Source organism: Schistocerca gregaria, chromosome 5 (assembly GCF_023897955.1).
Source record: "Schistocerca gregaria isolate iqSchGreg1 chromosome 5, iqSchGreg1.2, whole genome shotgun sequence".
NCBI lineage: Eukaryota > Metazoa > Arthropoda > Insecta > Orthoptera > Acrididae > Schistocerca > Schistocerca gregaria.
The window spans coordinates 575,766,859-575,794,513 of record NC_064924.1 but is presented as its reverse complement, the minus strand read 5'-3'; the positions used below and the strand labels follow the sequence as shown (position 1 = coordinate 575,794,513).

The following is a 27,655-nucleotide window of genomic DNA, read 5'->3' as shown; positions in this document are numbered from 1 at the left end:
GTGATGAAGTGAGAATTCGGCGATAGCTCGCAATTTCAAAGCTGCCGCCTTCTTAGCTCAGTGGTACAGCACTGGTCTCGTAAACCAGGAGTCGTGAGTTCGAACCTCACAGAAGGCATCCATTTTTTTAACTTTCCTGCAACGTGCGGAGCTACCTCGAGCAATATCTATCACATGGCAGTACACTGAATGAAAGGGATGTTCTACAACCTATGACAAGTATTCTACTGGCCTAGGAGGTTTTCTGAATGCATAGGCAGAACAGTGGTTTGTATGCATTTTGTAGTATAATGTCATTCGTTTATGAGCGTCGCTACAGTGTGCATGCACGTTATCCATGTGAAGAGGCATAAGCAGATGCTACCATTCTGCGAGATTCCTGCAGAATGTGTACGAATTGCGTTGATATAGAGAGCACAAGTGAGCCAAAGTCAACGCCTCCGTGGCGCAATCGGCTAGCGCGTTCGGCTGTTAACCGAAAGGTTGGTGGTTCAAGCCCACCCGGGGGCGACATCGTTTTAACCGTCACCGAGGTGAGGACATACGTCAACTTTGTTAGAGATACACAGCTAGTGTGGCAATTTGGCTGCGAAGGAATGATGCCACAGATGCTTATACACATTCAGGCAGGTGGCACTGTAGGTAAAAACATGACCCTACACAGACGTTCTACTGTTTTCCTATTTATTCACCATGTGTGAAACTGCAGTGGAGCGGCGCCCACTACAAAAGACGTTTTATTTACATTCAATTTCAGCGTATACGTCGCGAGTGCCATATGACAGGGCCTGTCTCTCGATGTCGATTTGTACTTTGTGTGTCTTAAGTGTCGGTCTGCAGTAGGCCGCTGTTGGCCGAGCGACGTGCAGTCGCCTTACATGAAGCCCCATGGGCAACGCCAGTGCCACTGGGAACAACAGCAAACTGTAGCCAGAGAGTGGAGCCGAAAGGCGCATTTCGCAGTCGAGCCACGTTATCCCACAAGCTGTGCACTAGGACAAGAAATTGCAGACTGCAAACTTTTGGTGGCCTGACGGTCGTCGCCGATCGTAAGGGCGAAACAGTCGAGAGATTTGGTGAACGGCAATGTGGACACTCCCAGCAGCAGCAGTGCGCCAAATCAATTATCTGGTCGAGGGCTGCAAGATTCAGTGTGATGAAGTGAGAATTCGGCGATAGCTCGCAAATTCAAACCTGCCGCCTTCTTAGCTCAGTGGTAGAGCACTGGTCTCGTAAACCAGGAGTCGTGAGTTCGAACCTCACAGAAGGCATGCATTTTTTTAACTTTCCTGCAACGTGCGGAGCTACCTCGAGCAATATCTATCACATGGCAGTACACTGAATGAAAGGGATGTTCTACATCCTATGACAAGTATTCTACTGGCCTAGGAGGTTTTCTGAATGCATAGGCAGAACAGTGGTTTGTATGCATTTTGTAGTATAATGTCATTCGTTTATGAGCGTCGCTACAGTGTGCATGCACGTTATCCATGTGAAGAGGCATAAGCAGATGCTACCATTCTGCGAGATTCCTGCAGAATGTGTACGAATTGCGTTGATATACAGAGCACAAGTGAGCCAAAGTCAACGCCTCCGTGGCGCAATCGGCTAGCGCGTTCGGCTGTTAACCGAAAGGTTGTTGGTTCAAGCCCACCCGGGGGCGACATCGTTTTAACCGTCACCGAGGTGAGGACATACGTCAACTTTGTTAGAGATACATAGCTAGTGTGGCAATTTGGCTGCGAAGGAGTGATGCCACAGATGCTTATACACATTCAGGCAGGTGGCACTGTAGGTAAAAACATGACCCTACACAGACGTTCTACTGTTTTCCTATTTATTCACCATGTGTGACACTGCAGTGGAGCGGCGCCCACTACAAAAGACGTTTTATTTACATTCAATTTCAGCGTATACGTCGCGAGTGCCATATGACAGGGCCTGTCTCTCGATGTCGATTTGTATTTTGTGTCTCTTAAGTGTCGGTCTGCAGTAGGCCGCTGTTGGCCGAGCGACGTGCAGTCGCCTTACATGAAGCCCCATGGGCAACGCCAGTGCCACTGTGAACAACAGCAAACTGTAGCCAGAGAGTGGAGCCGAAAGGCGCAATTCGCAGTCGAGCCACGTTATCCCAAAAGCTGTGCACTAGGACAAGAAATTGCAGACTGCAAACTTTTGGTGGCCTGACGGTCGTCGCCGATCGTAAGGGCGAAACAGTCGAGAGATTTGGTGAACGGCAATGTGGACACTCCCAGCAGCAGCAGTGCGCCAAATCAATTATCTGGTCGAGGGCTGCAAGATTCAGTGTGATGAAGTGAGAATTCGGGGATAGCTCGCAATTTCAAAGCTGCCGCCTTCTTAGCTCAGTGGACAGTCAGCCAGCGGCTGCGCTGGAGGTCGGACGTGCCGTGCTGTGTGCTGTGCTGCGTTAGCTCCGCGTGGTAAGTCTCTGCTCTTGCTGCAACGCGTCGCTGTCTATAGTATTTGTGTAGACATGAAAAAGAATTAAGAGATGTCGCAACCGCAACGAAAAGATACTTTGAAATTCACGTTTAATCGCAACTTTGTCCGACCGAGGTCATTTGATGTTGAACAGTGGTTAGAGGATGATGTTAAAATAGGACTTGATGATATTATCGGCATACATTTCTCGATTATGAACAGTGTGGTTTTCGTGAAACTTGCCAGTCCAGAATTGTGTGAAAGGATAGTTCGATCTTGTGGTGGCATTGTGAAATTTAAACATGCTGACGGAAATGTTGGGGAGGTTACCGTTGCCCATGCTGGTCTAGGTATTCGGCCCGTGCGAGTCTTTGAACTTCCCTTTGAAATTACAAGTGACCAGATAAATGCTGTTATTGCTCCATACGGGAAAGTTTTGAGTAATATTGCCGAACGGTGGTCTGCTGCACACAAATTCCCTGTTTTGAATGGTGTGCGCCAATTAAAAGTCGAATTGCAGAAGCACATTCCGTCGTTTATAAACGTCTGCGGATATAGAGCTGTTGTGATGTATCATGACCAACCGAAAACGTGTGCTGTCTGCAATTTACCAGGCACGTTCGTGCAGACTGTGTTCAAAGGCGAGTGGCGCAACTGCCTGCCGGCGATGCCGTCAGGCCCCCTGCTATGTCAACGCTGCCCGTGACATATGTCGCCGTAACGCGCGGTTTTGCAAGTGCCACTGCGCCCCCCGAAGTTACTACGAATACCGACCCACAAGCGACCGACCAACCGACCGACTCAGGTGTAGCATCTGTAGACACTCAACCCTCCTGCGAAGACATATCTGCTCCTGCCCTTGTCGCCGTGGAATCGCCCAATGAGGCAATGGATACGGACGCGACCTCAGTCGCTTCGGGTAGTGCTCCTCTGCATCCTGGAGCTTCTTTAGGAGGTATCAAAAGCGTATCAGGTGCACAGAAAACGGACTCGCAACCAGCCGTTTCTAGTGGTGCTCTTCCGAATCCTGCAGCTGCCTTAGGCACTGACCACAGCCCGTCAAGTGCAATGAAATCAGACCTGGCGTCAGTCACTTCGAGTAGTGCTACTTTGCAACCTGAGGCTTCTTCAGGTACCGTCCAAAGTCCACCACGAGACGCATCTCCCAAGAAATCTAAAAAACGGAGGATCGCGCGTCAAGGTGCAGAGCAGACTGCACCACAACTGCGTGAACAGGCGAAGCAAATAGGGGGCAAAATACGTCAATCTGCATCTGAGAACTTGCAGTGCAATTAGCAGTCATCTAACGAAGACCCTGTGTCCTTGGATAGTACCTCCGGTTCTGCCAGTTTGCCCTCCGATGACGTAGCAATTACCCGAACCGAAGATAAAAATCACCAGCAAACACCTGAATATAGTGCACCACTTAATGACGAACCGATGACAGGGCTGTCGAATCCGATGGCAGACGATGTCGACGACACTACAAAGGAGGACGAAATTATGGACACCACAGGAACCGTTACAGTCACCACGATGGCCACACCACGCGATGACGTCGTCTTGAATGTCATCGCCGCGACGGATACTGTCCCAGACACGGAGAAGCCGACTGATCCCTTCCCAAGTCATGAATATTTCTAGTCTGAACGGTTTTACTGACTTGTGTCCACATGTCTCTCGGGTCAGATTTCTTAATGTTTTTTCGAAATGATATGTTGCCAGAGTTTTTCCTAATTACACTCCCGTCTTGGCTAACGTAGTTCCGTTGCAGGCCTATAAGATCGCTACGCTGAACATCAATAAAATTTGTAGCCCATTTAATTTACAAAATTTAAAAGATTTCCTGTATGCAGCTGATGTGGACATTTTGTTTTTACAAGAAGTAACAAACATCGAACTTGACTTCATACAGGGGTATAATGCTATAGTCAATCCTGGAATTGGATGTGATTTGGGTACCGCATTTCTTTTCAAAGAGGGCGTCGTCATTACAGACGTAACAAAACTGCCTAACGGCAGAGGCATTGCCGGCACGCTTTATAACACCAGGATTATTAATGTCTATGCCCCATCTGGTTCTACCAATCGGTGCCAACGAGCACAGTTTTTTAAGGAGGGAATTGTTCCTTTGTTTGGTGTACACTGCACCCATACCATCCTTGGAGGCGACTTTAACAGTGTCATACATGCCAAAGACCAAACTCCGAACTACAACAAATCGCCGGACCTGGAACGTATCGTCACCGAGCTCCGTTTAACTGATTCGTGGGAGCAAAAGCACGGCGCGGCACCCGGCTTTACCCACCTCACTAATCATTCAGCGAGCCGGTTGGATCGAATATATGTCTCGCCCAATCTGAAACACCGCATCCTGCAGTCTGAAGTTTGGCCAACCGTTTTTTCGGACCACGCTGCATATATATGCACATTAAATTTGGAACGACAAGGAACCTGTCGATATAAAGGGCCATGGAAACTTAATGTTTCACACTTAAAAGATCCTGCCTGTCGAGAAGCCTTTCTCACCACTTGGAGAGCCTGCGAGACCAAACTCAGCTCTTACCACTCGACCTTGGATTGGTGGCTCAAATGCGCCAAACCTCAGATCCGGAGATGTTTCATCAACTACTCCCGGGAGAAGAGCTTTTGGCGGAAAAGAACGATAGAATTTTACTTTCATTGTCTCCGAGAACTCTACCTGCAAGGTGCTACAGCTATTGGGAACCATGGGAGAATTAAAAAATTCCAGGCAAAAATACTGACATTAAGGCGACAACAGCTTGAAGGATACCAAATAAGGTCAAGAGCAGAGACTGTGGCGCAAAAAGAAGCCACTTCGATATATCATGTGATTCGTGAAACTAAACGAGGATTCCGCAAAATACTGACGGAGCTTAAAACTGATAATGGAACCACCTTGACAATGCACAACGACATAAAAGCAGAAATACTAACCCATTTCGGCAACTTGTTTTCACATAAAGAGGTAGACGAAAAAGCACAGGACGATTTACTGACCCGCCTGCAAGGACGCGTTGGTAACGCGTACGCGGAAGCTCTAATAGCGGAGGCGACCGAAGACGATGTACACTATGCTGTCTATCAAAGTGCAAAAAATAAATCCCCTGGAGCTGACGGCATACCAGCAGAATTTTATCAAGTCTTCTGGGAACATATAAAACATAGAATTACATGCATCTGTAATGAACTTCTGAACCTCAATAAGGAGATACCGAAAGATTTTCGTGAAGGTATGATAGTGTTAATCGCAAAAAAATCGGCTGGCAAAAAAATTGGAAATTTGAGACCAATCACTCTGCTGAACAGTGACTATAAAATTTTTTCGCGGCTCTTAGCCCACAGACTTAAAAATGTAATGGCCAGCGTCACCGGCCCATATCAGTCTAGCGTGGGCAAAGATAGGAAAATTCAGCAGACGCTGTCCGACTACCGCGACATAATTTCAATAGCAGAAGTATGTCGACTAAAATGTGCCATCGTGTCGTTAGATTTCGATAAAGCCTTCGACAGGATCAGCCACTCCTACCTCCTGAAAACGATGGGCGCAATGGGTTTTCCGCCGAGATTCGTCGACCTCATACGACGTTTGGTAACGAATAACTCCTCCAGAATCATCATAAATGGACAGCCTAGCCGGCCAGTCGAGATCGCATGTTCCGTCAGGCAAGGTTGTCCGTTGTCCATGGCACTTTTTGCCATGGCCATCGAACCTTTGCTCGCTACCTTGACTCAGCGGTTACAAGGATTGCAAATACGAGGAAACAAAATAATATGTAAAGCTTATGCGGACGATGTTGGGTTTCTCGTTATGAATGTAGCGGAAGTCGAGACGGCAATGCACATAATAGAAAAATACGAACGAGCGTCAGCCGCGAGGTTAAACAACACCAAGTCCGGCATATTCAATATCGGACGTGGCATTGGCATGCGCACACACGGTCAGTTACGTGAGCTAACAGCCTTGAAGTGTCTCGGCATTGATTTCCGAAAAAATATACGTCAAACTATTGCGGCCAACTATAGACAAGTACTAACTACCATACGAGCTAGTGTACGGACACATAGTATTCGACAGTTAAATGAAATTCAGAGAGTGTCTTTAGCGAACGTCTCTATTACTTCCAAAGTCAATTATGTCGCCCAGATACTGCCAATACCCGCCGGCATCGCCAGACAAATTATGTCAGCAATAGGCTATTTTGTGAGCCGTGGCCACATATTTAAAATCCAGTATGACACTCTGACGCTCGCCACTAATAATGGCGGCTTAAACTTAACGAATGTTACTAAAAAGTCGCAGGCTCTGTACATCTCCAATACGTTTCAACAATGGAGACAATCCGGCAGCTGCATCGCCGCGCACTTGCTATCTGAAATAGCTCCAGATGACCTCTCTCCGCCTATTAATGTGCAGCACATACCGAGCGGACTTTACCATTTACGATGGTTTTTAATAGAATATAGCTACCTACATTCAAGAATTCCGGAAAAAGACATGACAAACGTAAAAGAAATATATGGCAAATTGATGGGAGAAAAGAAGAACAACAAAATAGAACAAAACTATCCATGTTCTAACTGGAAAGTGATATGGGCAAATATTCATAACCGTAACTTAGCTACTCATCTGAAAGCAACATGGTACTTTGTTGTAAATAGGAAAGTTGCAACAAACTCGAAACTTTATTCGATCCACTTAGCGGATTCGCCTTTGTGTGCAACGTGTAGTTTAATTGATAACGAAGAACATCGTTTCGTGTGCGACAAGGTTAAAGATATCTGGCTGAATGTCCGACGAAAGCTGGCACTCATCCTTCGAACGTCACCTAACGCTATAACGCCTGCGGACTTTTTGACACCGGATGATGTACCCTTTCCTAACACGAAACGCAACGCAGTCAATTGGCTGAAAGCGGCAACGGTCCATTACCTCTTCACGAAGGAAGAGAAAAGCCAAGAGGATTTTTGGATCTCTCTGCTAACTGAGCATCACATGTTACTGAAGACTAGTAAATATAAAGAAACATACGCAAATTTTTTAATCAAGACCTTGATGTAAAAGAATTAACAAGAAATATCTGCGGACACAGAAGACAAACGTAAGAGAGTGTTCACCACTACTAACTTACTTAACAATCGTGAAAAAAAAAAAATTATTTTAGTTTTTACCGGAATTGCCGTTCTTTGAGTTCAACGTTTATTAATTTATTTTTCAAGAAGCCATTATAAATAGTTGCTTCTCACCGAATATGGTTTGTTTTTTAAGCATTTTCAGAGAGAAGAGGCAGTTTCGAAATGCCCTCTGACGTTTCTTTGTCAAGGAAGACTATTTGCTTTAAGTGTGACAACAAAAAACAGCGATGAAGAAGGAAACAAACTGAACATAACTTCTGTTTCTACCTACTGAAGACTTCATTCTTTTTTCACGTTATCAATAAGCCCAAAGAAGGGGTACATTAGTTTCTCCACGATAAAGGGATTAACTTCGTCTCATCAGTTTATGGTAATGTACATGGCGTGAGAAGCCGACGCCGATGAAGGCGAACTATGGAGAGCGCAAGGCTGGGCTAAAAGGGGTGATGGGAGGCCCAAAAAAAAATAAAAAAAAAAAAAAAAAAAAAATGGAAAAAAAAATAAATAAAAAAGTCGGTAGAGCATGATATTCTTAATCGCAAGGTCGAGGGTTCGAGCCCCACCTTGGGCGGAACGGGATTTTGTTCCGCTGCAGATGTAAAAAAAAAAAAAAAAAAAAAAAGTGGTAGAGCACTGGTCTCGTTAACCAGGAGTCGTGAGTTCGAAACTCACAGAAGGCATCCATTTTTTTAACTTTCCTGCAACGTGCGGAGCTACCTCGAGCGATATCTATCACATGGCAGTACACTGAATGAAAGGGATGTTCTACAACCTATGTCAAGTATTCTACTGGCCTAGGAGGTTTTCTGAATGCATAGGCAGAACAGTGGTTTGTATGCATTTTGTAGTATAATGTCATTCGTTTATGAGCGTCGCTACAGTGTGCATGCACGTTATCCATGTGAAGAGGCATAAGCAGATGCTACCATTCTGCGAGATTCCTGCAGAATGTGTACGAATTGCGTTGATATAGAGAGCACAAGTGAGCCAAAGTCAACGCCTCCGTGGCGCAATCGGCTAGCGCGTTCGGCTGTTAACCGAAAGGTTGGTGGTTCAAGCCCACCCGGGGGCGAAATCGTTTTAACCGTCACCGAGGTGAGGACATACGTCAACTTTGTTAGAGATACACAGCTAGTGTGGCAATTTGGCTGCGAAGGAGTGATGCCACAGATGCTTATACACATTCAGGCAGGTGGCACTGTAGGTAAAAACATGACCCTACACAGACGTTCTACTGTTTTCCTATTTATTCACCATGTGTGACACTGCAGTGGAGCGGCGCCCACTACAAAAGACGTTTTATTTACATTCAATTTCAGCGTATACGTCGCGAGTGCCATATGACAGGGCCTGTCTCTCGATGTCGACTTGTATTTTGTGTCTCTTAAGTGTCGGTCTGCAGTAGGCCACTGTTGGCCGAGCGACGTGCAGTCGCCTTACATGAAGCCCCATGGGCTACGCCAGTGCCACTGTGAACAACAGCAAACTGTAGCCAGAGAGTGGAGCCGAAAGGCGCATTTCGCAGTCGAGCCACGTTATCCCAAAAGCTGTGCACTAGGACAAGAAATTGCAGACTGCAAACTTTTGGTGGCCTGACGGTCGTCGCCGATCGTAAGGGCGAAACAGTCGAGAGATTTGGTGAACGGCAATGTGGACACTCCCAGCAGCAGCAGTGCGCCAAATCAATTATCTGGTCGAGGGCTGCAAGATTCAGTGTGATGAAGTGAGAATTCGGGGATAGCTCGCAAATTCAGAGCTGCCGCCTTCTTAGCTCAGTGGTACATCACTGGTCTCGTAAACCAGGAGTCGTGAGTTCGAACCTCAGAGAAGGCATCCAGTTTTTTAACTTTGCTGCAACGTGCGGAGCTACCTCGAGTAATGTCTATCACATGGCAGTACACTGAATGAAAGGGATGTTCTACAACCTATGACAAGTATTCTACTGGCCTAGGAGGTTTTCTGAATGCATAGGCAGAACAGTGGTTTGTATGCATTTTGTAGTATAATGTCATTCGTTTATGAGCGTCGCTACAGTGTGCATGCACGTTATCCATGTGAAGAGGCATAAGCAGATGCTACCATTCTGCGAGATTCCTGCAGAATGTGTACGAATTGCGTTGATATACAGAGCACAAGTGAGCCAAAGCAAACGCCTCCGTGGCGCAATCGGCTAGCGCGTTCGGCTGTTAACCGAAAGGTTGGTGGTTCAAGCCCACCCGGGGGCGAAATCGTTTTAACCGTCACCGAGGTGAGGACATACGTCAACTTTGTTAGAGATACACAGCTAGTGTGGCAATTTGGCTGCGAAGGAGTGATGCCACAGATGCTTATACACATTCAGGCAGGTGGCACTGTAGGTAAAAACATGACCCTACACAGACGTTCTACTGTTTTCCTATTTATTCACCATGTGTGACACTGCAGTGGAGCGGCGCCCACTACAAAAGACGTTTTATTTACATTCAATTTCAGCGTATACGTCGCGAGTGCCATATGACAGGGCCTGTCTCTCGATGTCGACTTGTATTTTGTGTCTCTTAAGTGTCGGTCTGCAGTAGGCCACTGTTGGCCGAGCGACGTGCAGTCGCCTTACATGAAGCCCCATGGGCTACGCCAGTGCCACTGTGAACAACAGCAAACTGTAGCCAGAGAGTGGAGCCGAAAGGCGCATTTCGCAGTCGAGCCACGTTATCCCAAAAGCTGTGCACTAGGACAAGAAATTGCAGACTGCAAACTTTTGGTGGCCTGACGGTCGTCACCGATCCTAAGGGCGAAACAGTCGAGAGATTTGGTGAACGGCAATGTGGACACTCCCAGCAGCAGCAGTGCGCCAAATCAATTATCTGGTCGAGGGCTGCAAGATTCAGTGTGATGAAGTGAGAATTCGGGGATAGCTCGCAAATTCAGAGCTGCCGCCTTCTTAGCTCAGTGGTACGTCACTGGTCTCGTAAACCAGGAGTCGTGAGTTCGAACCTCACAGAAGGCATCCATTTTTTTAACTTTGCTGCAACGTGCGGAGCTACCTCGAGCAATGTCTATCACATGGCAGTACACTGAATGAAAGGGATGTTCTACAACCTATGACAAGTATTCTACTGGCCTAGGAGGTTTTCTGAATGCATAGGCAGAACAGTGGTTTGTATGCATTTTGTAGTATAATGTCATTCGTTTATGAGCGTCGCTACAGTGTGCATGTACGTTATCCATGTGAAGAGGCATAAGCAGATGCTACCATTCTGCGAGATTCCATCAGAATGTGTACGAATTGCGTTGATATAGAGAGCACAAGTGAGCCAAAGTCAACGCCTCCGTGGCGCAATCGGCTAGCGCGTTCGGCTGTTAACCGAAAGGTTGGTGGTTCAAGCCCACCCGGGGACGAATTCGTTTTAACGGTCACCGAGGTGAGGACATACGTCAACTTTGTTAGAGATACACAGCTAGTGTGGCAATTTGGCTGCGAAGGAGTGATGCCACAGATGCTTATACACATTCAGGCAGGTGGCACTGTAGGTAAAAACATGACCCTACACAGACGTTCTACTGTTTTCCTATTTATTCACCATGTGTGACACTGCAGTGGAGCGGCGCCCACTACAAAAGACGTTTTATTTACATTCAATTTCAGCGTATACGTCGCGAGTGCCATATGACAGGGCCTGTCTCTCGATGTCGATTTGTATTTTGTGTCTCTTAAGTGTCGGTCTGCAGTAGGCCGCTGTTGGCCGAGCGACGTGCAGTCGCCTTACATGAAGCCCCATGGGCAACGCCAGTGCCACTGTGAACAACAGCAAACTGTAGCCAGAGAGTGGAGCCGAAAGGCGCATTTCGCAGTCGACCCACGTTATCCCAAAAGCTGTGCACTAGGACAAGAAATTGCAGACTGCAAACTTTTGGTGGCCTCACGGTCGTCACCGATCGTAAGGGCGAAACAGTCGAGAGATTTGGTGAACGGCAATGTGGACACTCCCAGCAGCAGCAGTGCGCCAAATCAATTATCTGGTCGAGGGCTGCAAGATTCAGTGTGATGAAGTGAGAATTCGGGGATAGCTCGCAATTTCAAAGCTGCCGCCTTCTTAGCTCAGTGGTACATCACTGGTCTCGTAAACCAGGAGTCGTGAGTTCGAACCTCACAGAAGGCATCCATTTTTTTAACTTTGCTGCAACGTGCGGAGCTACCTCGAGTAATGTCTATCACATGGCAGTACACTGAATGAAAGGGATGTTCTACAACCTATGACAAGTATTCTACTGGCCTAGGAGGTTTTCTGAATGCATAGGCAGAACAGTGGTTTGTATGCATTTTGTAGTATAATGTCATTCGTTTATGAGCGTCGCTACAGTGTGCATGCACGTTATCCATGTGAAGAGGCATAAGCAGATGCTACCATTCTGCGAGATTCCTGCAGAATGTGTACGAATTGCGTTGATATAGAGAGCACAAGTGAGCCAAAGTCAACGCCTCCGTGGCGCAATCGGCTAGCGCGTTCGGCTGTTAACCGAAAGGTTGGTGGTTCAAGCCCACCCGGGGGCGAAATCGTTTTAACCGTCACCGAGGTGAGGACATACGTCAACTTTGTTAGAGATACACAGCTAGTGTGGCAATTTGGCTGCGAAGGAGTGATGCCACAGATGCTTATACACATTCAGGCAGGTGGCACTGTAGGTAAAAACATGACCCTACACAGACGTTCTACTGTTTTCCTATTTATTCACCATGTGTGACACTGCAGTGGAGCGGCGCCCACTACAAAAGACGTTTTATTTACATTCAATTTCAGCGTATACGTCGCGAGTGCCATATGACAGGGCCTGTCTCTCGATGTCGACTTGTATTTTGTGTCTCTTAAGTGTCGGTCTGCAGTAGGCCACTGTTGGCCGAGCGACGTGCAGTCGCCTTACATGAAGCCCCATGGGCTACGCCAGTGCCACTGTGAACAACAGCAAACTGTAGCCAGAGAGTGGAGCCGAAAGGCGCATTTCGCAGTCGAGCCACGTTATCCCAAAAGCTGTGCACTAGGACAAGAAATTGCAGACTGCAAACTTTTGGTGGCCTGACGGTCGTCGCCGATCGTAAGGGCGAAACAGTCGAGAGATTTGGTGAACGGCAATGTGGACACTCCCAGCAGCAGCAGTGCGCCAAATCAATTATCTGGTCGAGGGCTGCAAGATTCAGTGTGATGAAGTGAGAATTCGGGGATAGCTCGCAAATTCAGAGCTGCCGCCTTCTTAGCTCAGTGGTACATCACTGGTCTCGTAAACCAGGAGTCGTGAGTTCGAACCTCAGAGAAGGCATCCAGTTTTTTAACTTTGCTGCAACGTGCGGAGCTACCTCGAGTAATGTCTATCACATGGCAGTACACTGAATGAAAGGGATGTTCTACAACCTATGACAAGTATTCTACTGGCCTAGGAGGTTTTCTGAATGCATAGGCAGAACAGTGGTTTGTATGCATTTTGTAGTATAATGTCATTCGTTTATGAGCGTCGCTACAGTGTGCATGCACGTTATCCATGTGAAGAGGCATAAGCAGATGCTACCATTCTGCGAGATTCCTGCAGAATGTGTACGAATTGCGTTGATATACAGAGCACAAGTGAGCCAAAGCAAACGCCTCCGTGGCGCAATCGGCTAGCGCGTTCGGCTGTTAACCGAAAGGTTGGTGGTTCAAGCCCACCCGGGGGCGAAATCGTTTTAACCGTCACCGAGGTGAGGACATACGTCAACTTTGTTAGAGATACACAGCTAGTGTGGCAATTTGGCTGCGAAGGAGTGATGCCACAGATGCTTATACACATTCAGGCAGGTGGCACTGTAGGTAAAAACATGACCCTACACAGACGTTCTACTGTTTTCCTATTTATTCACCATGTGTGACACTGCAGTGGAGCGGCGCCCACTACAAAAGACGTTTTATTTACATTCAATTTCAGCGTATACGTCGCGAGTGCCATATGACAGGGCCTGTCTCTCGATGTCGACTTGTATTTTGTGTCTCTTAAGTGTCGGTCTGCAGTAGGCCACTGTTGGCCGAGCGACGTGCAGTCGCCTTACATGAAGCCCCATGGGCTACGCCAGTGCCACTGTGAACAACAGCAAACTGTAGCCAGAGAGTGGAGCCGAAAGGCGCATTTCGCAGTCGAGCCACGTTATCCCAAAAGCTGTGCACTAGGACAAGAAATTGCAGACTGCAAACTTTTGGTGGCCTGACGGTCGTCACCGATCCTAAGGGCGAAACAGTCGAGAGATTTGGTGAACGGCAATGTGGACACTCCCAGCAGCAGCAGTGCGCCAAATCAATTATCTGGTCGAGGGCTGCAAGATTCAGTGTGATGAAGTGAGAATTCGGGGATAGCTCGCAAATTCAGAGCTGCCGCCTTCTTAGCTCAGTGGCAGTCTGCCTGCAGCGGCGGTGGCGAGCGGTTCGTCGTGCTGTGCTTCGCTCTGCGGCTGGCTTTGTTTACATCCGCTGTGTAAGTCTGTGCGTTTTCGCCGGCGCTTCGCAGTAGTTAGATATTCTGTCAACGTTCGAAAATGCAGTAATGGCTCAACTTAGTAGAAAGGACACTCTGAAATTTACCTTTGATCGACGTTTTGCTCGACCTAAATCTTTCGAAATTGAGGATTGGTTAGAGGAAGTTGTTCAAGTTCCGTTTGAAGATACTGTTGGTTTTCACTTGTCAATTGTGAGTAGTGTGATGTACTTGAAGCTGAAAAACCCTGAGTTATGCGAACGAGTTGTCAATAATACCGGTGGTAAGCTTAAGTTTAAACACAGTGATGGAAATATTGGCGAAGTTACTGTCGATCATGTGGGACTTGGTATTCGAACAATTCGAATTTTTGAGCTACCCTTTGAAGTTCCTACAGATGCGATCAATCTTGTTATTGCACCCTTTGGGAAGGTCCTCAGTAATTTTGCAGAAAAATGGTCCGGTGCTCACAAATATCCGGTTTTGAACGGTGTCAGGCAGTTGAAGGTGGACTTATTACGACATATTCCGTCTTACATTAACGTTTGCGGTTATCGAGGTATCGTCATTTATGATGGTCAACCACGAACGTGTGCAGTTTGCAATTCTCCAGGTCATATTCGTTCTGAATGTATTCAAAGACGTGTTGTGCAGCTGCCGACAGGTGAACCGGTGAAGTCCGCGGAGATGACTATTTTGTCCACCACTTACGCTTCGGTGGCTCGCGACCAACCGACCGACCAACTGCCCATGGATACCGAAGTAGACATTCGCCCCCAACCAACCCTTCCTCCAACGGCCGAGCAACTTGTTGACATTTCTGAGCGACAAGAGCAACACCTGAGTGTGAGTGACGTGGTTGATTCCGTAGCGCAGTCCCCGACTCTGTCAACAGAACAAAATTCCACCTCCTCAGAGACGCAGGTCAGGACTGTGACTGCTGAATGTCGTTCCCCACAACCCCACCATGAAATCTCGGATTCCGATGAGCGTTGTCCACCTGCTAAATCCCCGCGGAAGAACAAGAAACGCAGAATCGCCCGCCAGGGTGCGGAAGAGGCGGCGGCGTCGTTGCGGGGAAAGGTGCAGCAAATCATGGACAAAGTCAGTGCAAAATCACCAGAATCCTCCCGACAACGGGCGCTAACTTCTGCACACCTGCGGGATGAAGATCGTGCAATCACGCTAACTGAGCCCTCTCGCGATGCTACCGGCCAGGTGTCTCCCATGTGCAGTGACGATGTTGATCATTGTTTAAAAGAACAACGACAACATCATCCTCTTGCGTCCAAGAACCCCAGCACTATAGACTGGGCGGCGGAACCAGAGGTCGAACACATGGACGCTGATGCAACTGATATTCCAGTCACTTCCCGATTTCCCGAACAGCCTTCTACGGCAGTAGAACCGGCACATGATGATAAGTTACTGGATCCACGGCAGGCAAACAAAGAAGAGGACTCTGACTTCTTTTAAAACGGCGCCGATTCCTTCTTACTCTCGTAAGAGCGTGAATGACTGATCAGCAGGCGTATAAAATTGGTACATTAAATATAAATAAAATCCGCAGTTCCCTCAAACTCGACAACATCGTAGACCTCTTATACGCCGCCGACATTGATATCCTCTTGCTTCAGGAGGTCGCCGACATTGCTTTGGACCACATTCCCGGTTATAATGTGACGGCCAATCCGGGACACGGTTCTGATTTAGGCACCGCTATTCTCACGAAAGAAGGAATTATCGTCCAGAATGTAGAACGACTCATAAGTTGTAGGGGAATTGGCGTGACTATCAATAATGTTAGACTCCTAAATCTGTATGCACCATCCGGCTCAACTAATAGGCGACGCCGAGCGGACTTTTTCAAGGAAGAAATACTTCCGCTTTTTGCAACACAATGTGACCACCTAATATTGGCGGGAGATTTTAACTGTGTACTTAACGCCAAAGATCAGACGCCGCATTTCAATAAATCGATTGAATTAGAACAGATCGTCAAGGATTTACGTTTAGTCGATACGTGGGAGCACAAGTTTGGTACAACACCTGGTTTTACTCACGTCACGAATCATTCAGCGAGTAGATTGGACCGCATTTACGTATCGGACACTCTCAGACAGCGAATTTTACAAACTGAGGTCTGGCCAACCAGTTTCTCCGACCATGCGGCTTATATTTGCACGCTGAATTTGGGGAAACAGGAAACCTACCGAGGCAAAGGACTATGGAAACTAAATGTTGCACATTTAGACGATCCTGAATGCAGAGAAGCCTTCACTCGAGCGTGGAATGAAAGTGAAGCCAAATTCAGTACGTACGGCTCGGCATTGCAATGGTGGCTCGAATGCGCTAAACCGAAAATTCGTAAATCCATGATACAATATTCCCGGAATAAGAACTGGTGGTTTAAGAGAACGATGGAGTTTTATTATCAATGTCTTCGAGACTTATATACTCTTGATGCCACTGTGATTGACAACTACCCCCGCATTAAAAGACTGCAAGCAAAAATATTACTTTTGAAACGAAAACAGATGGAAGGTTACAAAATTAGAGGTCGGGTTTCGACTATGGCAAAAGGCGAACAGCCATCCATTTATCACCTGATACGTGAAACTAAACGAGCACGGACAAAGATCTTAACTGAACTACAATCCGAAGACGGCACGATTCTAACTCGGCAACACGATATCAGAGACGCCGTTCAAACTTATTACACTGACTTGATGTCCAATAAACCTACCGACGACGAAGCCCTTGCAGAGTTCCGGAGCAGCTTAACGCACAGGCTTAGCCCTGCGGATGTAGCCGAACTCGTCACCGATGTAACGGAAGATGAACTGGAAGATGTGGTGTTCCACAGTCCAAAAAACAAATCTCCCGGATGTGACGGTCTCCCGGTGGAACTTTATCAAGTCTTCTGGCCACAACTGAAGACAAAGCTGACGGTGCTCTGCAACGAACTTCTCCAACCGGACATGCCCATTCCTCCGCCATTCAGTGAAGGACTTGTGGTCTTACTCCCGAAACGGACGAGCAATAACACCGTCGCAACTTTGCGACCCATTACGTTGCTCAACAGCGACTACAAAATTTTTGCTCGCATTCTCGCAACGAGAATGAAAACTGTGATGCATACCGTCATTGGATCACATCAAACGAGTGTTGGAAAGGACAGAGCTATATATCAGACATTATCAGACTATCGAGATGTGATTTCTGTTGCGGACGCTTGCAAAATCCGATGTGCTATCGTAACTTTAGATTTCGCACAGGCTTTCGACAGAGTGAACCATCCTTACCTTTTCCAGATAATGCAGACTCTGGGTTTTCCTCCGCAGTTCATCAGCATCATACAGAAATTGTTACGGAATAGTACATCCAAACTTGTCGTTAACGGTCAGCCAAGTCGCGCCGTCCCGATAAACAGTTCTGTTAGGCAGGGCTGCCCTATGTCGATGGCGCTGTTTGCCATTGCGATCGAACCGCTGCTAGTCACCTTGACGGAACGTTTACAAGGACTCCACATACACGGGCAGAAGATAGTGTGCCGAGCTTACGCTGATGATGTTACCTTCCTAGCTATGAATGTCAATGAGGTCGAGAGGGGTCTCCTGATCATCTCACAATATGAAAAGGCATCTGGTGCGAAACTGCATTGGACGAAATCAGGGATCATGAACGTTGGGCAAGGCATAGGCGCGATCGGTAATGGCCAGCTTAAAGAGATCACTAGGATGACGTGTCTCGGTGTCGATTTTCGGAACACCATCCGCCACACCATTGCCGCCAATTATCAGCAATTGCTCAACAAAATTCGTGCTTGTGCGAAGTTACATAGCGTCAGGAAATTGGACGAGCTTCAAAAGGTTGAATTGGCCAATATTTATATCACTGCCAAAATCAATTATGTGGCTCAAGTTTTGCCCATCCCCACCGATATAGCCAAATGCATGCTGTCCGCGCTTGGACACTTTGTATGTCGTGGCCAGATCTTTAAAGTTCGATATGACACCTTGACACTCCCAACGCGAGATGGCGGACTCAGTCTCATCGATGTACACAAGAAAGCGAAAGCTCTTTATTTCTGCAAAACTTACAAGCTATGGAAACAGTCACCGACCAGTCTGACCGCTCTTGTCCTGAATGAAATCGCACCGACTGATCTTCAACCGCCAATTGATGTGCACCATATACCGACTGCGCTCTACCACTTCAAGAGTTTTCTCTTAGAGTATAGTTATGTCCATACAACAGTCTCTGAAAAGAATTTGACGACAGTTAAGGCAATCTACAACTCCTTTGTGGCAACTAAATCACGGAATGTTATCGAACAAAAATTTCCAAACTACAACTGGGACGCGACGTGGCAAAACATCCACAGCCCCTACTTACCTTCGCAAGTAAAGGCGACGTGGTACGCTGCCGTCAATAGAAAAATCCCGACGCAGTCCAGGCTTCATGCAATTCATTTGCAGGACTCGCCAATGTGTGTCACGTGTAATCTCATAGACAGCGAAGAACACCGTTTCGTCTGTGGTACCACGAAAGATATATGGGGTTACGCCCGACAGAAACTGTCGAGCATCAAGAGGACCTCACCATCTGCGATAACGCCAGCTGACTTTCTCAACCCTGATGCAATCCCATTTCCCAGGACAAAGCGGAATGCTGTCAACTGGATAATAGGTCACACAGTGCACTATATTTTTAGTACTGGCGATAAGAACAAAGACGATTTCGTTCTATACCTGACCCTGCAGCACAGCATGATCGCACGCGAACGTAACTACAAGGCGACCTTTGCCAACTTTTTAAGCAAGACCATTGTGTGATATGCGATTCGACACTCGACCCGTCAGCCTTGCCATGACGGGGAACGTAATATTTAAAGAACGCCCGAAACTATACCACGAGACATGAATGCATGTTTAACCTTCTTTCGAAGTAAGGCGAAACCGACTATTCGCTACATCATTGAGGAGCAGCAGAGGACAATAACAGACGAAAGATGTGAAGACAACACTAGAGAAAAAAACAAACACTTTTCGTTTTCTTATATTTTGCACCAACAAAGGAGAAGATTCCTTTTTAATCACTTATTTCTTATTTATTTATTTATTAATCCTAACCAGAAAAGGTACTTTAGTTCGAACACTGCTTAACATAGTTGATAGTGTCATCATTTTTTTTTTTTTTTTTTGCCGTTAACGCCTCACTCACCTAGAAGAAACGGATTGAGTTCTGGTGGAAGAATGGATCCCTTCTGGTAGATCCTCATAAAAAAAAAAAAAAAAAAGAGGAAAAAAAAAAAGTGGTTCAAACAAAATTATAAATAAAAAATAAAAAATTAAAAAAATTTCACATATACAAATGGGTGACTGGTATGGGGGCGACATCGAGGCCAGGCCTCAGGATTCTTGACCCCTGCCCTCTTTGCCGCCGCCTGCCTGCCACTACTTCATTAAAAAAAAAAAAAAACAAAAAAAAAACAAAAAATAAAAATAAAAAAAAATAAAAAAAAAGTGGCTAGGATACATAAAAAAAAAAAAAAAAAAAAAAAAAAAAAAAAAAAAAAAAAAAAAAAAAAAAAAAGTCGGTAGAGCATGATATTCTTAATCCCAGGGTCGAGGGTTCGAGCCCCACGCTAAAAAAAAAAAAAAAAAAAAAGAAAAAAAAAAAAAAAAAAAAAAAAAAAAAAAAAAAAGTTGGTAGAGCGGAAGAAAAGAAAAAAAAAAAAAAAAAAAAAAAAAAGTGGTAGAGCACTAAAAAAAAAAAAAAAAAAAAAGTGGTACGTCACTGGTCTCGTAAACCAGGAGTCGTGAGTTCGAACCTCACAGAAGGCATCCATTTTTTTAACTTTGCTGCAACGTGCGGAGCTACCTCGAGCAATGTCTATCACATGGCAGTACACTGAATGAAAGGGATGTTCTACAACCTATGACAAGTATTCTACTGGCCTAGGAGGTTTTCTGAATGCATAGGCAGAACAGTGGTTTGTATGCATTTTGTAGTATAATGTCATTCGTTTATGAGCGTCGCTACAGTGTGCATGTACGTTATCCATGTGAAGAGGCATAAGCAGATGCTACCATTCTGCGAGATTCCATCAGAATGTGTACGAATTGCGTTGATATAGAGAGCACAAGTGAGCCAAAGTCAACGCCTCCGTGGCGCAATCGGCTAGCGCGTTCGGCTGTTAACCGAAAGGTTGGTGGTTCAAGCCCACCCGGGGACGAATTCGTTTTAACGGTCACCGAGGTGAGGACATACGTCAACTTTGTTAGAGATACACAGCTAGTGTGGCAATTTGGCTGCGAAGGAGTGATGCCACAGATGCTTATACACATTCAGGCAGGTGGCACTGTAGGTAAAAACATGACCCTACACAGACGTTCTACTGTTTTCCTATTTATTCACCATGTGTGACACTGCAGTGGAGCGGCGCCCACTACAAAAGACGTTTTATTTACATTCAATTTCAGCGTATACGTCGCGAGTGCCATATGACAGGGCCTGTCTCTCGATGTCGATTTGTATTTTGTGTCTCTTAAGTGTCGGTCTGCAGTAGGCCGCTGTTGGCCGAGCGACGTGCAGTCGCCTTACATGAAGCCCCATGGGCAACGCCAGTGCCACTGTGAACAACAGCAAACTGTAGCCAGAGAGTGGAGCCGAAAGGCGCATTTCGCAGTCGACCCACGTTATCCCAAAAGCTGTGCACTAGGACAAGAAATTGCAGACTGCAAACTTTTGGTGGCCTCACGGTCGTCACCGATCGTAAGGGCGAAACAGTCGAGAGATTTGGTGAACGGCAATGTGGACACTCCCAGCAGCAGCAGTGCGCCAAATCAATTATCTGGTCGAGGGCTGCAAGATTCAGTGTGATGAAGTGAGAATTCGGGGATAGCTCGCAATTTCAAAGCTGCCGCCTTCTTAGCTCAGTGGTACATCACTGGTCTCGTAAACCAGGAGTCGTGAGTTCGAACCTCACAGAAGGCATCCATTTTTTTAACTTTGCTGCAACGTGCGGAGCTACCTCGAGTAATGTCTATCACATGGCAGTACACTGAATGAAAGGGATGTTCTACAACCTATGACAAGTATTCTACTGGCCTAGGAGGTTTTCTGAATGCATAGGCAGAACCGTGGTTTGTATGCATTTTGTAGTATAATGTCATTCGTTTATGAGCGTCGCTACAGTGTGCATGCACGTTATCCATGTGAAGAGGCATAAGCAGATGCTACCATTCTGCGAGATTCCTGCAGAATGTGTACGAATTGCGTTGATATAGAGAGCACAAGTGAGCCAAAGTCAACGCCTCCGTGGCGCAATCGGCTAGCGCATTCGGCTGTTAACCGAAAGGTTGGTGGTTCAAGCCCACCCGGGGGCGAAATCGTTTTAACCGTCACCGAGGTGAGGACATACGTCAACTTTGTTAGAGATACACAGCTAGTGTGGCAATTTGGCTGCGAAGGAGTGATGCCACAGATGCTTATACACATTCAGGCAGGTGGCACTGTAGGTAAAAACATGACCCTACACAGACGTTCTACTGTTTTCCTATTTATTCACCATGTGTGACACTGCAGTGGAGCGGCGCCCACTACAAAAGACGTTTTATTTACATTCAATTTCAGCGTATACGTCGCGAGTGCCATATGACAGGGCCTGTCTCTCGATGTCGATTTGTATTTTGTGTCTCTTAAGTGTCGGTCTGCAGTAGGCCACTGTTGGCCGAGCGACGTGCAGTCGCCTTACATGAAGCCCCATGGGCTACGCCAGTGCCACTGTGAACAACAGCAAACTGTAGCCAGAGAGTGGAGCCGAAAGGCGCATTTCGCAGTCGAGCCACGTTATCCCAAAAGCTGTGCACTAGGACAAGAAATTGCAGACTGCAAACTTTTGGTGGCCTGACGGTCGTCACCGATCCTAAGGGCGAAACAGTCGAGAGATTTGGTGAACGGCAATGTGGACACTCCCAGCAGCAGCAGTGCGCCAAATCAATTATCTGGTCGAGGGCTGCAAGATTCAGTGTGATGAAGTGAGAATTCGGGGATAGATCGCAAATTCAGAGCTGCCGCCTTCTTAGCTCAGTGGTACGTCACTGGTCTCGTAAACCAGGAGTCGTGAGTTCGAACCTCACAGAAGGCATCCATTTTTTTAACTTTGCTGCAACGTGCGGAGCTACCTCGAGCAATGTCTATCACATGGCAGTACACTGAATGAAAGGGATGTTCTACAACCTATGACAAGTATTCTACTGGCCTAGGAGGTTTTCTGAATGCATAGGCAGAACAGTGGTTTGTATGCATTTTGTAGTATAATGTCATTCGTTTATGAGCGTCGCTACAGTGTGCATGTACGTTATCCATGTGAAGAGGCATAAGCAGATGCTACCATTCTGCGAGATTCCATCAGAATGTGTACGAATTGCGTTGATATAGAGAGCACAAGTGAGCCAAAGTCAACGCCTCCGTGGCGCAATCGGCTAGCGCGTTCGGCTGTTAACCGAAAGGTTGGTGGTTCAAGCCCACCCGGGGGCGAATTCGTTTTAACGGTCACCGAGGTGAGGACATACGTCAACTTTGTTAGAGATACACAGCTAGTGTGGCAATTTGGCTGCGAAGGAGTGATGCCACAGATGCTTATACACATTCAGCCAGGTGGCACTGTAGGTAAAAACATGACCCTACACAGACGTTCTACTGTTTTCCTATTTATTCACCATGTGTGACACTGCAGTGGAGCGGCGCCCACTACAAAAGACGTTTTATTTACATTCAATTTCAGCGTATACGTCGCGAGTGCCATATGACAGGGCCTGTCTCTCGATGTCGATTTGTATTTTGTGTCTCTTAAGTGTCGGTCTGCAGTAGGCCGCTGTTGGCCGAGCGACGTGCAGTCGCCTTACATGAAGCCCCATGGGCAACGCCAGTGCCACTGTGAACAACAGCAAACTGTAGCCAGAGAGTGGAGCCGAAAGGCGCATTTCGCAGTCGAGCCACGTTATCCCAAAAGCTGTGCACTAGGACAAGAAATTGCAGACTGCAAACTTTTGGTGGCCTGACGGTCGTCGCCGATCGTAAGGGCGAAACAGTCGAGAGATTTGGTGAACGGCAATGTGGACACTCCCAGCAGCAACAGTGCGCCAAATCAATTATCTGGTCGAGGGCTGCAAGATTCAGTGTGATGAAGTGAGAATTCGGGGATAGCTCACAAATTCAGAGTTGCCGCCTTCTTAGCTCAGTGGTACATCACTGGTCTCGTAAACCAGGAGTCGTGAGTTCGAACCTCACAGAAGGCATCCATTTTTTTAACTTTGCTGCAACGTGCGGAGCTACCTCGAGTAATGTCTATCACATGGCAGTACACTGAATGAAAGGGATGTTCTACAACCTATGACAAGTATTCTACTGGCCTAGGAGGTTTTCTGAATGCATAGGCAGAACAGTGGTTTGTATGCATTTTGTAGTATAATGTCATTCGTTTATGAGCGTCGCTACAGTGTGCATGCACGTTATCCATGTGAAGAGGCATAAGCAGATGCTACCATTCTGCGAGATTCCTGCAGAATGTGTACGAATTGCGTTGATATAGAGAGCACAAGTGAGCCAAAGTCAACGCCTCCTTGGCGCAATCGGCTAGCGCGTTCGGCTGTTAACCGAAAGGTTGGTGGTTCAAGCCCACCCGGGGGCGAAATCGTTTTAACCGTCACCGAGGTGAGGACATACGTCAACTTTGTTAGAGATACACAGCTAGTGTGGCAATTTGGCTGCGAAGGAGTGATGCCACAGATGCTTATACACATTCAGGCAGGTGGCACTGTAGGTAAAAACATGACCCTACACAGACGTTCTACTGTTTTCCTATTTATTCACCATGTGTGACACTGCAGTGGAGCGGCGCCCACTACAAAAGACGTTTTATTTACATTCAATTTCAGCGTATACGTCGCGAGTGCCATATGACAGGGCCTGTCTCTCGATGTCGATTTGTATTTTGTGTCTCTTAAGTGTCGGTCTGCAGTAGGCCGCTGTTGGCCGAGCGACGTGCAGTCGCCTTACATGAAGCCCCATGGGCAACGCCAGTGCCACTGTGAACAACAGCAAACTGTAGCCAGAGAGTGGAGCCGAAAGGCGCATTTCGCAGTCGAGCCACGTTATCCCAAAAGCTGTGCACTAGGACAAGAAATTGCAGACTGCAATCTTTTGGTGGCCTGACGGTCGTCGCCGATCGTAAGGGCGAAACAGTCGAGAGATTTGGTGAACGGCAATGTGGACACTCCCAGCAGCAGCAGTGCGCCAAATCAATTATCTGGTCGAGGGCTGCAAGATTCAGTGAGATGAAGTGAGAATTCGGGGATAGCTCGCAAATTCATAGCTGCCGCCTTCTTAGCTCAGTGGTACATCACTGGTCTCGTAAACCAGGAGTCGTGAGTTCGAACCTCACAGAAGGCATCCATTTTTTTAACTTTGCTGCAACGTGCGGAGCTACCTCGAGTAATGTCTATCACATGGCAGTACACTGAATGAAAGGGATGTTCTACAACCTATGACAAGTATTCTACTGGCCTAGGAGGTTTTCTGAATGCATAGGCAGAACCGTGGTTTGTATGCATTTTGTAGTATAATGTCATTCGTTTATGAGCGTCGCTACAGTGTGCATGCACGTTATCCATGTGAAGAGGCATAAGCAGATGCTACCATTCTGCGAGATTCCTGCAGAATGTGTACGAATTGCGTTGATATAGAGAGCACAAGTGAGCCAAAGTCAACGCCTCCGTGGCGCAATCGGCTAGCGCGTTCGGCTGTTAACCGAAAGGTTGGTGGTTCAAGCCCACCCGGGGGCGAAATCGTTTTAACCGTCACCGAGGTGAGGACATACGTCTACTTTGTTAGAGATACACAGCTAGTGTGGCAATTTGGCTGCGAAGGAGTGATGCCACAGATGCTTATACACATTCAGGCAGGTGGCACTGTAGGTAAAAACATGACCCTACACAGACGTTCTACTGTTTTCCTATTTATTCACCATGTGTGACACTGCAGTGGGGCGGCGCCCACTACAAAAGACGTTTTATTTACATTCAATTTCAGCGTATACGTCGCGAGTGCCATATGACAGGGCCTGTCTCTCGATGTCGATTTGTATTTTGTGTCTCTTAAGTGTCGGTCTGCAGTAGGCCACTGTTGGCCGAGCGACGTGCAGTCGCCTTACATGAAGCCCCATGGGCTACGCCAGTGCCACTGTGAACAACAGCAAACTGTAGCCAGAGAGTGGAGCCGAAAGGCGCATTTCGCAGTCGACCCACGTTATCCCAAAAGCTGTGCACTAGGACAAGAAATTGCAGACTGCAAACTTTTGGTGGCCTGACGGTCGTCACCGATCCTAAGGGCGAAACAGTCGAGAGATTTGGTGAACGGCAATGTGGACACTCCCAGCAGCAGCAGTGCGCCAAATCAATTATCTGGTCGAGGGCTGCAAGATTCAGTGTGATGAAGTGAGAATTCGGGGATAGCTCACAAATTCAGAGTTGCCGCCTTCTTAGCTCAGTGGTACATCACTGGTCTCGTAAACCAGGAGTCGTGAGTTCGAACCTCACAGAAGGCATCCATTTTTTTAACTTTGCTGCAACGTGCGGAGCTACCTCGAGTAATGTCTATCACATGGCAGTACACTGAATGAAAGGGATGTTCTACAACCTATGACAAGTATTCTACTGGCCTAGGAGGTTTTCTGAATGCATAGGCAGAACAGTGGTTTGTATGCATTTTGTAGTATAATGTCATTCGTTTATGAGCGTCGCTACAGTGTGCATGCACGTTATCCATGTGAAGAGGCATAAGCAGATGCTACCATTCTGCGAGATTCCTGCAGAATGTGTACGAATTGCGTTGATATAGAGAGCACAAGTGAGCCAAAGTCAACGCCTCCGTGGCGCAATCGGCTAGCGCGTTCGGCTGTTAACCGAAAGGTTGGTGGTTCAAGCCCACCCGGGGCCGAAATCGTTTTAACCGTCACCGAGGTGAGGACATACGTCAACTTTGTTAGAGATACACAGCTAGTGTGGCAATTTGGCTGCGAAGGAGTGATGCCACAGATGCTTATACACATTCAGGCAGGTGGCACTGTAGGTAAAAACATGACCCTACACAGACGTTCTACTGTTTTCCTATTTATTCACCATGTGTGACACTGCAGTGGAGCGGCGCCCACTACAAAAGACGTTTTATTTACATTCAATTTCAGCGTATACGTCGCGAGTGCCATATGACAGGGCCTGTCTCTCGATGTCGATTTGTATTTTGTGTCTCTTAAGTGTCGGTCTGCAGTAGGCCGCTGTTGGCCGAGCGACGTGCAGTCGCCTTACATGAAGCCCCATGGGCAACGCCAGTGCCACTGTGAACAACAGCAAACTGTAGCCAGAGAGTGGAGCCGAAAGGCGCATTTCGCAGTCGACCCACGTTATCCCAAAAGCTGTGCACTAGGACAAGAAATTGCAGACTGCAAACTTTTGGTGGCCTGACGGTCGTCACCGATCGTAAGGGCGAAACAGTCGAGAGATTTGGTGAACGGCAATGTGGACACTCCCAGCAGCAGCAGTGCGCCAAATCAATTATCTGGTCGAGGGCTGCAAGATTCAGTGTGATGAAGTGAGAATTCGGGGATAGCTCACAAATTCAGAGTTGCCGCCTTCTTAGCTCAGTGGTACATCACTGGTCTCGTAAACCAGGAGTCGTGAGTTCGAACCTCACAGAAGGCATCCATTTTTTTAACTTTGCTGCAACGTGCGGAGCTACCTCGAGTAATGTCTATCACATGGCAGTACACTGAATGAAAGGGATGTTCTACAACCTATGACAAGTATTCTACTGGCCTAGGAGGTTTTCTGAATGCATAGGCAGAACAGTGGTTTGTATGCATTTTGTAGTATAATGTCATTCGTTTATGAGCGTCGCTACAGTGTGCATGCACGTTATCCATGTGAAGAGGCATAAGCAGATGCTACCATTCTGCGAGATTCCTGCAGAATGTGTACGAATTGCGTTGATATAGAGAGCACAAGTGAGCCAAAGTCAACGCCTCCTTGGCGCAATCGGCTAGCGCGTTCGGCTGTTAACCGAAAGGTTGGTGGTTCAAGCCCACCCGGGGGCGAATTCGTTTTAACGGTCACCGAGGTGAGGACATACGTCAACTTTGTTAGAGATACACAGCTAGTGTGGCAATTTGGCTGCGAAGGAGTGATGCCACAGATGCTTATACACATTCAGGCAGGTGGCACTGTAGGTAAAAACATGACCCTACACAGACGTTCTACTGTTTTCCTATTTATTCACCATGTGTGACACTGCAGTGGAGCGGCGCCCACTACAAAAGACGTTTTATTTACATTCAATTTCAGCGTATACGTCGCGAGTGCCATATGACAGGGCCTGTCTCTCGATGTCGATTTGTATTTTGTGTCTCTTAAGTGTCGGTCTGCAGTAGGCCGCTGTTGGCCGAGCGACGTGCAGTCGCCTTACATGAAGCCCCATGGGCAACGCCAGTGCCCCTGTGAACAACACCAAACTGTAGCCAGAG

The 27,655-nt window shown here is 47.1% G+C and overlaps 26 non-coding genes across 26 annotated transcripts; all 26 read left to right on the top strand.

Moving 5' to 3' along the window:
• Positions 1-46: 46 nt before the first annotated feature.
• Positions 47-118, top strand: Trnat-cgu (transfer RNA threonine (anticodon CGU)). The gene has a single exon. It is a non-coding gene; the product is annotated as a tRNA-Thr (tRNA).
• Positions 119-436: 318 nt separating this feature from the next.
• On the top strand, positions 437-510 carry Trnan-guu (transfer RNA asparagine (anticodon GUU)). The gene has a single exon. It is a non-coding gene; the product is annotated as a tRNA-Asn (tRNA).
• Positions 511-1,199: 689 nt separating this feature from the next.
• Trnat-cgu (transfer RNA threonine (anticodon CGU)) lies at positions 1,200-1,271 on the top strand. The gene has a single exon. It is a non-coding gene; the product is annotated as a tRNA-Thr (tRNA).
• Positions 1,272-1,589: 318 nt separating this feature from the next.
• Trnan-guu (transfer RNA asparagine (anticodon GUU)) lies at positions 1,590-1,663 on the top strand. The gene has a single exon. It is a non-coding gene; the product is annotated as a tRNA-Asn (tRNA).
• A 6,934-nt stretch (positions 1,664-8,597) lies between these two features.
• Trnan-guu (transfer RNA asparagine (anticodon GUU)) lies at positions 8,598-8,671 on the top strand. The gene has a single exon. It is a non-coding gene; the product is annotated as a tRNA-Asn (tRNA).
• A 689-nt stretch (positions 8,672-9,360) lies between these two features.
• On the top strand, positions 9,361-9,432 carry Trnat-cgu (transfer RNA threonine (anticodon CGU)). The gene has a single exon. It is a non-coding gene; the product is annotated as a tRNA-Thr (tRNA).
• Positions 9,433-9,750: 318 nt separating this feature from the next.
• Positions 9,751-9,824, top strand: Trnan-guu (transfer RNA asparagine (anticodon GUU)). Its single transcript has one exon. It is a non-coding gene; the product is annotated as a tRNA-Asn (tRNA).
• A 689-nt stretch (positions 9,825-10,513) lies between these two features.
• Positions 10,514-10,585, top strand: Trnat-cgu (transfer RNA threonine (anticodon CGU)). The gene has a single exon. It is a non-coding gene; the product is annotated as a tRNA-Thr (tRNA).
• A 318-nt stretch (positions 10,586-10,903) lies between these two features.
• Trnan-guu (transfer RNA asparagine (anticodon GUU)) lies at positions 10,904-10,977 on the top strand. The gene has a single exon. It is a non-coding gene; the product is annotated as a tRNA-Asn (tRNA).
• Positions 10,978-11,666: 689 nt separating this feature from the next.
• Positions 11,667-11,738, top strand: Trnat-cgu (transfer RNA threonine (anticodon CGU)). The gene has a single exon. It is a non-coding gene; the product is annotated as a tRNA-Thr (tRNA).
• Positions 11,739-12,056: 318 nt separating this feature from the next.
• Trnan-guu (transfer RNA asparagine (anticodon GUU)) lies at positions 12,057-12,130 on the top strand. Its single transcript has one exon. It is a non-coding gene; the product is annotated as a tRNA-Asn (tRNA).
• A 689-nt stretch (positions 12,131-12,819) lies between these two features.
• On the top strand, positions 12,820-12,891 carry Trnat-cgu (transfer RNA threonine (anticodon CGU)). Its single transcript has one exon. It is a non-coding gene; the product is annotated as a tRNA-Thr (tRNA).
• Positions 12,892-13,209: 318 nt separating this feature from the next.
• On the top strand, positions 13,210-13,283 carry Trnan-guu (transfer RNA asparagine (anticodon GUU)). Its single transcript has one exon. It is a non-coding gene; the product is annotated as a tRNA-Asn (tRNA).
• Positions 13,284-20,237: 6,954 nt separating this feature from the next.
• Positions 20,238-20,311, top strand: Trnan-guu (transfer RNA asparagine (anticodon GUU)). Its single transcript has one exon. It is a non-coding gene; the product is annotated as a tRNA-Asn (tRNA).
• Positions 20,312-21,000: 689 nt separating this feature from the next.
• Trnat-cgu (transfer RNA threonine (anticodon CGU)) lies at positions 21,001-21,072 on the top strand. The gene has a single exon. It is a non-coding gene; the product is annotated as a tRNA-Thr (tRNA).
• A 318-nt stretch (positions 21,073-21,390) lies between these two features.
• On the top strand, positions 21,391-21,464 carry Trnan-guu (transfer RNA asparagine (anticodon GUU)). The gene has a single exon. It is a non-coding gene; the product is annotated as a tRNA-Asn (tRNA).
• A 689-nt stretch (positions 21,465-22,153) lies between these two features.
• Trnat-cgu (transfer RNA threonine (anticodon CGU)) lies at positions 22,154-22,225 on the top strand. The gene has a single exon. It is a non-coding gene; the product is annotated as a tRNA-Thr (tRNA).
• A 318-nt stretch (positions 22,226-22,543) lies between these two features.
• Trnan-guu (transfer RNA asparagine (anticodon GUU)) lies at positions 22,544-22,617 on the top strand. Its single transcript has one exon. It is a non-coding gene; the product is annotated as a tRNA-Asn (tRNA).
• Positions 22,618-23,306: 689 nt separating this feature from the next.
• On the top strand, positions 23,307-23,378 carry Trnat-cgu (transfer RNA threonine (anticodon CGU)). Its single transcript has one exon. It is a non-coding gene; the product is annotated as a tRNA-Thr (tRNA).
• Positions 23,379-23,696: 318 nt separating this feature from the next.
• Positions 23,697-23,770, top strand: Trnan-guu (transfer RNA asparagine (anticodon GUU)). The gene has a single exon. It is a non-coding gene; the product is annotated as a tRNA-Asn (tRNA).
• Positions 23,771-24,459: 689 nt separating this feature from the next.
• Trnat-cgu (transfer RNA threonine (anticodon CGU)) lies at positions 24,460-24,531 on the top strand. Its single transcript has one exon. It is a non-coding gene; the product is annotated as a tRNA-Thr (tRNA).
• Positions 24,532-24,849: 318 nt separating this feature from the next.
• Trnan-guu (transfer RNA asparagine (anticodon GUU)) lies at positions 24,850-24,923 on the top strand. Its single transcript has one exon. It is a non-coding gene; the product is annotated as a tRNA-Asn (tRNA).
• Positions 24,924-25,612: 689 nt separating this feature from the next.
• Trnat-cgu (transfer RNA threonine (anticodon CGU)) lies at positions 25,613-25,684 on the top strand. Its single transcript has one exon. It is a non-coding gene; the product is annotated as a tRNA-Thr (tRNA).
• Positions 25,685-26,002: 318 nt separating this feature from the next.
• Positions 26,003-26,076, top strand: Trnan-guu (transfer RNA asparagine (anticodon GUU)). Its single transcript has one exon. It is a non-coding gene; the product is annotated as a tRNA-Asn (tRNA).
• A 689-nt stretch (positions 26,077-26,765) lies between these two features.
• Trnat-cgu (transfer RNA threonine (anticodon CGU)) lies at positions 26,766-26,837 on the top strand. Its single transcript has one exon. It is a non-coding gene; the product is annotated as a tRNA-Thr (tRNA).
• Positions 26,838-27,155: 318 nt separating this feature from the next.
• Trnan-guu (transfer RNA asparagine (anticodon GUU)) lies at positions 27,156-27,229 on the top strand. Its single transcript has one exon. It is a non-coding gene; the product is annotated as a tRNA-Asn (tRNA).
• The last annotated feature ends 426 nt before the right edge of the window (positions 27,230-27,655 follow it).